At 36.5% G+C, this 7,380-nt stretch overlaps 1 non-coding gene across 1 annotated transcript; it reads right to left on the reverse strand.

Moving 5' to 3' along the window:
* Positions 1-3,777: 3,777 nt before the first annotated feature.
* On the reverse strand, positions 3,778-3,884 carry LOC133813536 (small nucleolar RNA R71). The gene has a single exon (XR_009884545.1). It is a non-coding gene; the product is annotated as a small nucleolar RNA R71 (small nucleolar RNA).
* Positions 3,885-7,380: the final 3,496 nt, after the last annotated feature.

A 7,380-nucleotide genomic window follows, 5' to 3' on the forward strand; every position in this document is an offset into this window, starting at 1 on the left:
ATTGTCGGGGAGTTGCAAGAAAATAAATGTAACGCCTTGGATAACCAAGATTGTTACACTGTGTTTATAGTGCTTAACCTGCTAAAAAATCGTTTGAACTTAAATGTGTAATTAAAAACTAAGCAAGGTTAAGTAATAAAAGTTTTGGTCAACAAAAAATTATTTTTCATTAAAATATTAAGTTTATACACAGGATCCCAAAAATCAGTTTAAGACTTGTAAAAGATAAATAGATACAATTTAGTCGTCCTAAGCGGCAAAACAGGGGATTAACTCTAGTTCCTCCTAAGCTACCCTGACCGTGGTGATCAAGCATGCTACATATGTACACACCACCCCTGAAGCTCTCTAGCTCATGGCTGGTCCAACTATCAACTCCCTTACCTGCACCACGTAGTACCCGTGAGCCAAGGCCCAGCAAGAAAACTTAAAACAACATGCACAACTAGGAAACATTATGAAAATAATAATATAATTCACCAGATTCAACTAACAACAGAATATACGCAACATATTCAATAGAAGTATTCAATTTAATCATACATATAAATCAATCCCATCAATCAATACAAATAGCTAAGCGTGAACCACGCTTCTATTTATTGTATAACGTCCAGGCTCGGCGCCTTTAGGCCGAGTCCACTAGCTTTATAGCCGACCCCAGCACCCTTAGGCCGGGCTGCGTTCCGCACGCTTGCAATTGGCCCCCGGCACCCTTAGGCCGGGCTGTAAACAAATATAATCACAAATGCACAATGCATAGAAAGTAATTATTGGCAGCGCATACAAGCGTGCCCAATCATATATACTTAACTACAGATATGATTGTGTTCATAATATAATCATGCAAGGGGTTTAATACCCAACCACAACTCGGGTGTAGTTTTCTTACCTCTGGTCCCGAGCAGCAAGCATATGACGTCCCCGAGCACAATCCTTAACTCCTGAGCCCTTGCGATAAAACCTAGTCACAATGCGATAATGGATAACCATAATATCCTAAACCATTAAAAGCTTTGGATTAAAATCTAGCCTTCTGGACCTTCATTTTTACTAAACTGAGTAGTAGAAATCATCCCGAGCGCTTAAGTTCTAATTCCCGAGCCTCCCTAAGCCTAAAGACAAATTCTAGTTAGGGCTGCCTAGGCGGGTTGTGACCTGGCCCTGAGGGTCGCAGCACGACCAAGAGACAGAAGGCCTCCCCAGGCTTCTAGGGCCATGTGGGCCGCAGCGCCCATGAACAGAGTCGCGGCACGCCCCCAAGAACCCAAAAAACCCAGTTCCTTTTCTGTGTTTTCTCCCATTTCAGAGCCACATAATTCAACCTAATAATGTTCTAAATCCATAACTAAGTCTACAACTCTTATAACTTTTTTATAAATGGTACCCACAACCTGAAATCCATATCAAACCCTCAATCCAACTTAGAACCAAACTGAAACTAAAACCTAGTCAAAACCTAAGCTAACAAGAAATTCACAGAGAAAAACATGTCTTGAATCTTACATCAAAGTTGATTTCGACCCTCAGCTGTCTCCAAGCCTGCTTCTAGCCTCAATTCTCCAAACTTCCTGCTGAATTCCTTAAGTTCCCTCCTCCAAAATCTCAAAACTCCCTTAGGCACAAGAGAGGGAGAGAGAAACCGTGAATGATGGATTAAGAGAGAGAAGGTAGCTCCTTAACTTGTTTTCTTTTCTGATTGCTTCCCAAGAGAATTTCAGTCCATCCCCAAGCTTCTACTAAAGTCTAAAGCCTTAAACCAAGCTTATCCCTTGGCCAAAGGACCAAAATACCCTTAAGAATACCCTTAACCTTAAATGGCCCCAAGGGTAAAATTTCCACATTTCCCGTTAATTCCTCGAGTAGTCCTATAAATTCCCCATTAATCCCAACATAACCAATTAATCTCCAAATACTTACTCATTACTCAATAAACCCCAAAACATATTCTAAGTTCCCAAAATACCCCTAAGCTCACCCCGAGCCGGGTATTATTCTCCGTTGTGACTATTCTGCCAATCCGCTCACTAGGATTGCCTCGAGCTGTATACTGCAAATATATCCACATAACAATGTGGTCTCAATCATTTACTCACATATATTAACATTTATGCCCCCAATGGGCCAATAATACAAATATGCCCCAACTATCAAGAATGGGCCCACATGCATATTTAATACTCACAAACATGCATATAATCATACTCACATTATCATATATATATATATATATCATGCATGCCACATAGTCACGCATTTAATCAGTTAATCACACATATATCCAATTACACCTTCCCGGCACGCTAATCAAGGTGTTAAGCCCTATTAGAATTTTTGGGATGTTACAAGAAACTAACTTTCTCTCAAGGTTAGTGAATTCTTCTACTATTTATTTTTATTTTTGCACTATAAAAAATATAAAAATATAAAACTAAAAAAAAAGATAAGAAGAAAATTTGTGAAGGTTCTACCACCTATAAAAAAATTTACTTATATATATCTAGTTATACGTATGTTTTATATTTTTTTTTTAGTTGACGGCACTTGTGCCTCCTAAATTATTCATTTTGTTTTACTCTTGTTGTAATATTTTTATTTTTGCTACATTTTTGTTAGTTGACAACACTTGTTCCTCCTAATTTTTGTTGTAATTTGTTTTATTTATTTTTGTTGTAATATTTTTGTGCATATTTACTAGTAGATGGCAATTTTTGGCTCCTAGTTTTTGCTTCATTTTCTTTATGGTTGATGGCATGCTATGCCTCCAACTCTTTTCTTTAGTTGATAGCACTTGTACCACCTAGTTTTTTTTTTTACCTTATTTACTAGTTGATGGAAATTTTGCCTCATACTTTTTTATTTATTTTTGTTATGGTTGATGGCATGCTATGCCTCCCAACTCTTGTTCAATTTTAGTTAACATTATCTATTTCGTCCTATTATATTTCTCTTGTCATATTATTGTGTAATTGTGAAAAAATACTTGAAAAAAAACCTAAATATTTTCCTTTCACCATAAGCAATCTTTGCTTAAAGGAAATTTGAACAAAATTCTCAATCTGCCTCTACTAATTAACCTTGGGAAGTTGTTAGTAGTGTGCGAGTAAGTGGAATCGAATAGGTTTGGGGACAAGTAAACCATAAAAATGATATTGTTGTGAAATCTGTAATAATTATAACTATGCTCTGTGGTTGCAGTTTTTACTGATCTTCAACATCAGAAAATTATTTGCTTGAGATTATCTTTGTTGTCTTGTTTGTGAAAATTGTATGCATCATTGGGAACGTAACTCTAAAAATCATTTGGTAAAAAGACGTTTATCTTTGTTTGAAATTGAAACTATTAGTCAAAATTTGAGCATCATGGAACCAATTGGTAATATTAACAGAAATCTTGTTGATGAAAATGTTGTGCCTGAAAAAACCTTGCTTGAATATTTTGCACTTATTTCATCTAATGCTCCTTCATGTATTGTTTTCCCTACCACTTCTGCTACCCATTTTGAGCTTAAATCATCAATCAATCCACTATTGCCATCTTTTTATGGGTTAGAGAGAGAGGATCCTTACATGCATGTCAAAGATTTCTAAGAAATTTGCTCAACATTTACATTTCAAAATTTTTCTGATGATTCAGTCAAACTAAGATTATTCCCTTTTTCATTAAAAGACAAATCAAAAGCTTGGTTAAATTTCCTTCCCACGGGGTCTATAACCACATGGGATCAACTTTATAATAAATTCTTGCTGAAATTTTTTCCTATGTCTAAAACGGATAGTCTAAGGAGAGAATTCTCCAAGTTTTTTCAAAAAGATAATGAAGAGTTTTATGAATGTTGGGAAAGATTTAAAGATTTATTATTAAAATGTCCTCATCATGGTTTTGAAAAATGGAGACTTGTAAAATATTTTTATGATGGTTTGACTCCCTCTAATCATCAAATGATTCAATCTATGCATACTGGAAAAAATGTACAATTTCAAGGGCAAGAGGCTTAGGACGCCCTTGAAGATTTGTTTGTCAATTCACAATAATGGAATTATTTTGATCCTAGGTCTAGGTCAAATAATTCACCGAAAAGTGGAGGAAGGTATGAAGTGAAAGATGGATTAGACATAAGAGCATCCTTAGACAAATTAGCGAGAAATGTAGAAGCTTTAGCCATAAGCCAAACTATAAATTCTCCAATGCAACCCAGAAAATATGTTTGTTCTTTATGTTCTAATCATTGCCATAATGTCCAATTATGTCATTCCTACCAAGAGGCCTTTTCTGAGGAGGCCAATGCTCTTCACGCTTATGGAAAACCAAATGATAGCCCATTTTCATCCACTTATAATCAAAATTGGAGAAACCATCCAAACTTTTCATGGAGACAAAACCAACATTCAATGAATCAAGGGCACCAATACAACATGAAAAACCAAACTCATGCCCCACAAAATCAACCATATCCTCAACAAAAGAAACCTTCCTTAGAAGATACTTTACAATAATTTATACAATCCACTCAACAAATCCTTCAAAACCAGTCTCAATCAATAACCAAACTTGAGACACAAGTAGGACAACTTGCTATTGCTTTAGCCAATAGATAAAAAGGAACATTTCCTAGTCAACATATCCTAAATCCAAAAGGTCAATATGAGATAGGAAAGTCTAGTCATAATGGGGAAGCCAAATCAATTTCAACTCTTAGGTCTGGAAAGAACATTGTCAAACTCGATTACATACCAGGGGTAGAAAAAGAAAATGAAAAGGGTCAACCGTATAGTTATAATACCAATGATGTGACAATCAGAATCCCGTGATCCGCAGGGGGAAAGACTAGGTAAAAGTTGTGCAATCCCACATCGGCTGGGGAAGGTCAAGTGTGATGATTCTAAGACTGTGTAGGTATGAGACTGCACAGTTGAAGAAGGCTTAAATGGATTGATGGGTACTATCTATGCCAACAAGATGCATCTTCTTTTTGGTAGCCCATCACATGAGAACTCCAAAGTTATGTGTGCTTGACCTGGAGTAGTCTCATGATGGGTGACCTCCTAGGAAGTTTTCCCAGGAAGCTTATGAGTGAGGACAAATCACGCTCGAAAGACTTGTGTTGGTTTGCAGGGCCAGTCGTCATCAGGAAGCAGCCATAGTGACGGGGGGCATTACAAATGGTATTAGAGCCTTAACCTAGTCGAAAGTGTGGCCAACGAGGACATCGGACCCCTAAGGGGGGGGGGGGGGGGGGGGGGGGGTGATTGTGACAGACAGAATTTTGTGATCCACATGGGGAAAGACCGGGTAAAAGTTGTACAATCCCACATCGCCTGGGGAAGGTCTAGTGTGATGATTCTAAGATTGTGTAGGTATGAGACTGTGCAGTTGAAAAAGCTTAAATGGATTGATGGGTTCAACCTATGCCAACAAGATGCATCTTCTTTTCGGTAGCCCATCACATGAGAACTCCAAAGTTAAGCGTGCTTGACCTGGAGTAGTCTCATGATGGGTGACCTCCTGGGAAGTTTCCCCAGGAAGTGTGTGAGTGAGGAGAAAGCACGTTGGAAAGACTCGTGTTGGTTTGTAGGTCCAGTCGTCATTCTAGGAAGCAGTCATAGTGACATGGGGTGTTACAGGTGTCGACACCTAACTAATTGTATTAAGATTGAATTATATGTTTGGCTTAAACTATTTACTGCTGCCTAGCTTATTGCTTGTATTCTACTATTGATTGAACTGGTTGATCTCCAACCATGAGTTGGAGAGATTTGGGGGCGATGTGTACATCGGCAGCTACTCGACCGCCACGGTCGAGGGATTTATTGGAACTAGAGCCAAAATTGCATTTTGCCATTTATGTAGGCTACACTTGTATTCACTTTTGAGGGTTGTAACCGCCTTTTAACTCTAACCTGTCAGTTGACTTTAGAAACATGTTTATGTTCAAATGACTTGATTAGAAATTCTTGCACTATATTAAATGCACATTGTAATGGTCTTGGTTACCTAGGGTGTTACAAATGCCATATTGTTTCATCAAATGTTCAAATGGCTTGTTACAAAAGTGTGTACCGTTATCACTAATGATAGCACGTGGTGAACCAAAACAGGAAAATATATTTTCTTTCAAAAACTGAAGCACAACTTTGTGGTCATTAGTGTGGCATGCAATAGCTTCAACCCATTTAGACACATAATCAACTCCAACAAGAATATAAAGATTACCAAAAGAGTTAGGAAATGGTCTCATAAAATCAATGTCTCAGACATCAAATATATTAATAATAAGAATAGGATTCAAAGGCATCATGTTTCTTTTATTCACACTTCCTAACTTTAGACCACGCTCACAAGCTTTACAATAAATATATGTATCACGAAAGATAATAGGCCAATAAAACCTCATTGTAAAACTTTAGCAGTTGTTTTCTTACCACTAAAATGTCCTCCACATGCATGATCATGAAAAAGAGATATGATTTTAGGTTGGTCACAATTTGGAATGCATCTTCTAATTATTTGATCATGGCAATATTAAAAAAAGTAAGGATCATCCCAAATAACATTTTTCACCTCAGAATAAATTTTAGATTTATCATGCTTAGACCAATGAAATGGTATTTCATTAGTGACCAAATAATTAACAATATCGATATACCACAGCAAGGAAGAAACATGCATCAATTGTTCATCAGGAAATGTTCCAATGATAGGAGTGCATTCATGAGTATTTTCAACAACTAGCCTAGACAAATGATTAGCAACAACATTTTCAGACCCTTTTTTATCACGTATTTCTAAGTACAATTCTTGTAAAAGCAGGATCCAACGGATCAAATGAGACTTAGCATCTTTTTTCGACAAGAGATATTTTAATTCAGCATGATCAGAATAGACAATAATTTTAGACCCTAACAAATAAGACCTAAATTTTTCCAATGCAAAAACAACAGGAAGCAAATCTTTCTCAGTTGTAGAGTAATTTAATTGAGCATCATTTAAAGTTTTGCTAGCATAGTAAATTACATGAGGTATTCTTTCAAGTCTTTGTCCTAAGACAATACCTATAGCATAATCAGAAGCATCACACATTATTTCAAAAGGTATTTTTCAATCAGGAGGTCGAATAATGGGTGCAGTAGTCAAAAGATTTTCAATTTATCAAAGGCAACATGACAATCATTATCAAAGACAAAAGCATTTTATTTTCCAAGTAAATGGCATAAGGCTGAGAAATTTTGCTAAAGTCTTTTATAAATCTTCTATAGAAATAGGCATGGCCTAAGAATGATCTAATTTCTTTAACTTTTTTAGATGGGGGGAGTTTTGAAATAAGATCAACTTTAGATTTATCAACTTCTATTCCCTCAGAAGAAATCACATGTTCTAAA

Source organism: Humulus lupulus, chromosome 1 (assembly GCF_963169125.1).
Source record: "Humulus lupulus chromosome 1, drHumLupu1.1, whole genome shotgun sequence".
NCBI lineage: Eukaryota > Viridiplantae > Streptophyta > Magnoliopsida > Rosales > Cannabaceae > Humulus > Humulus lupulus.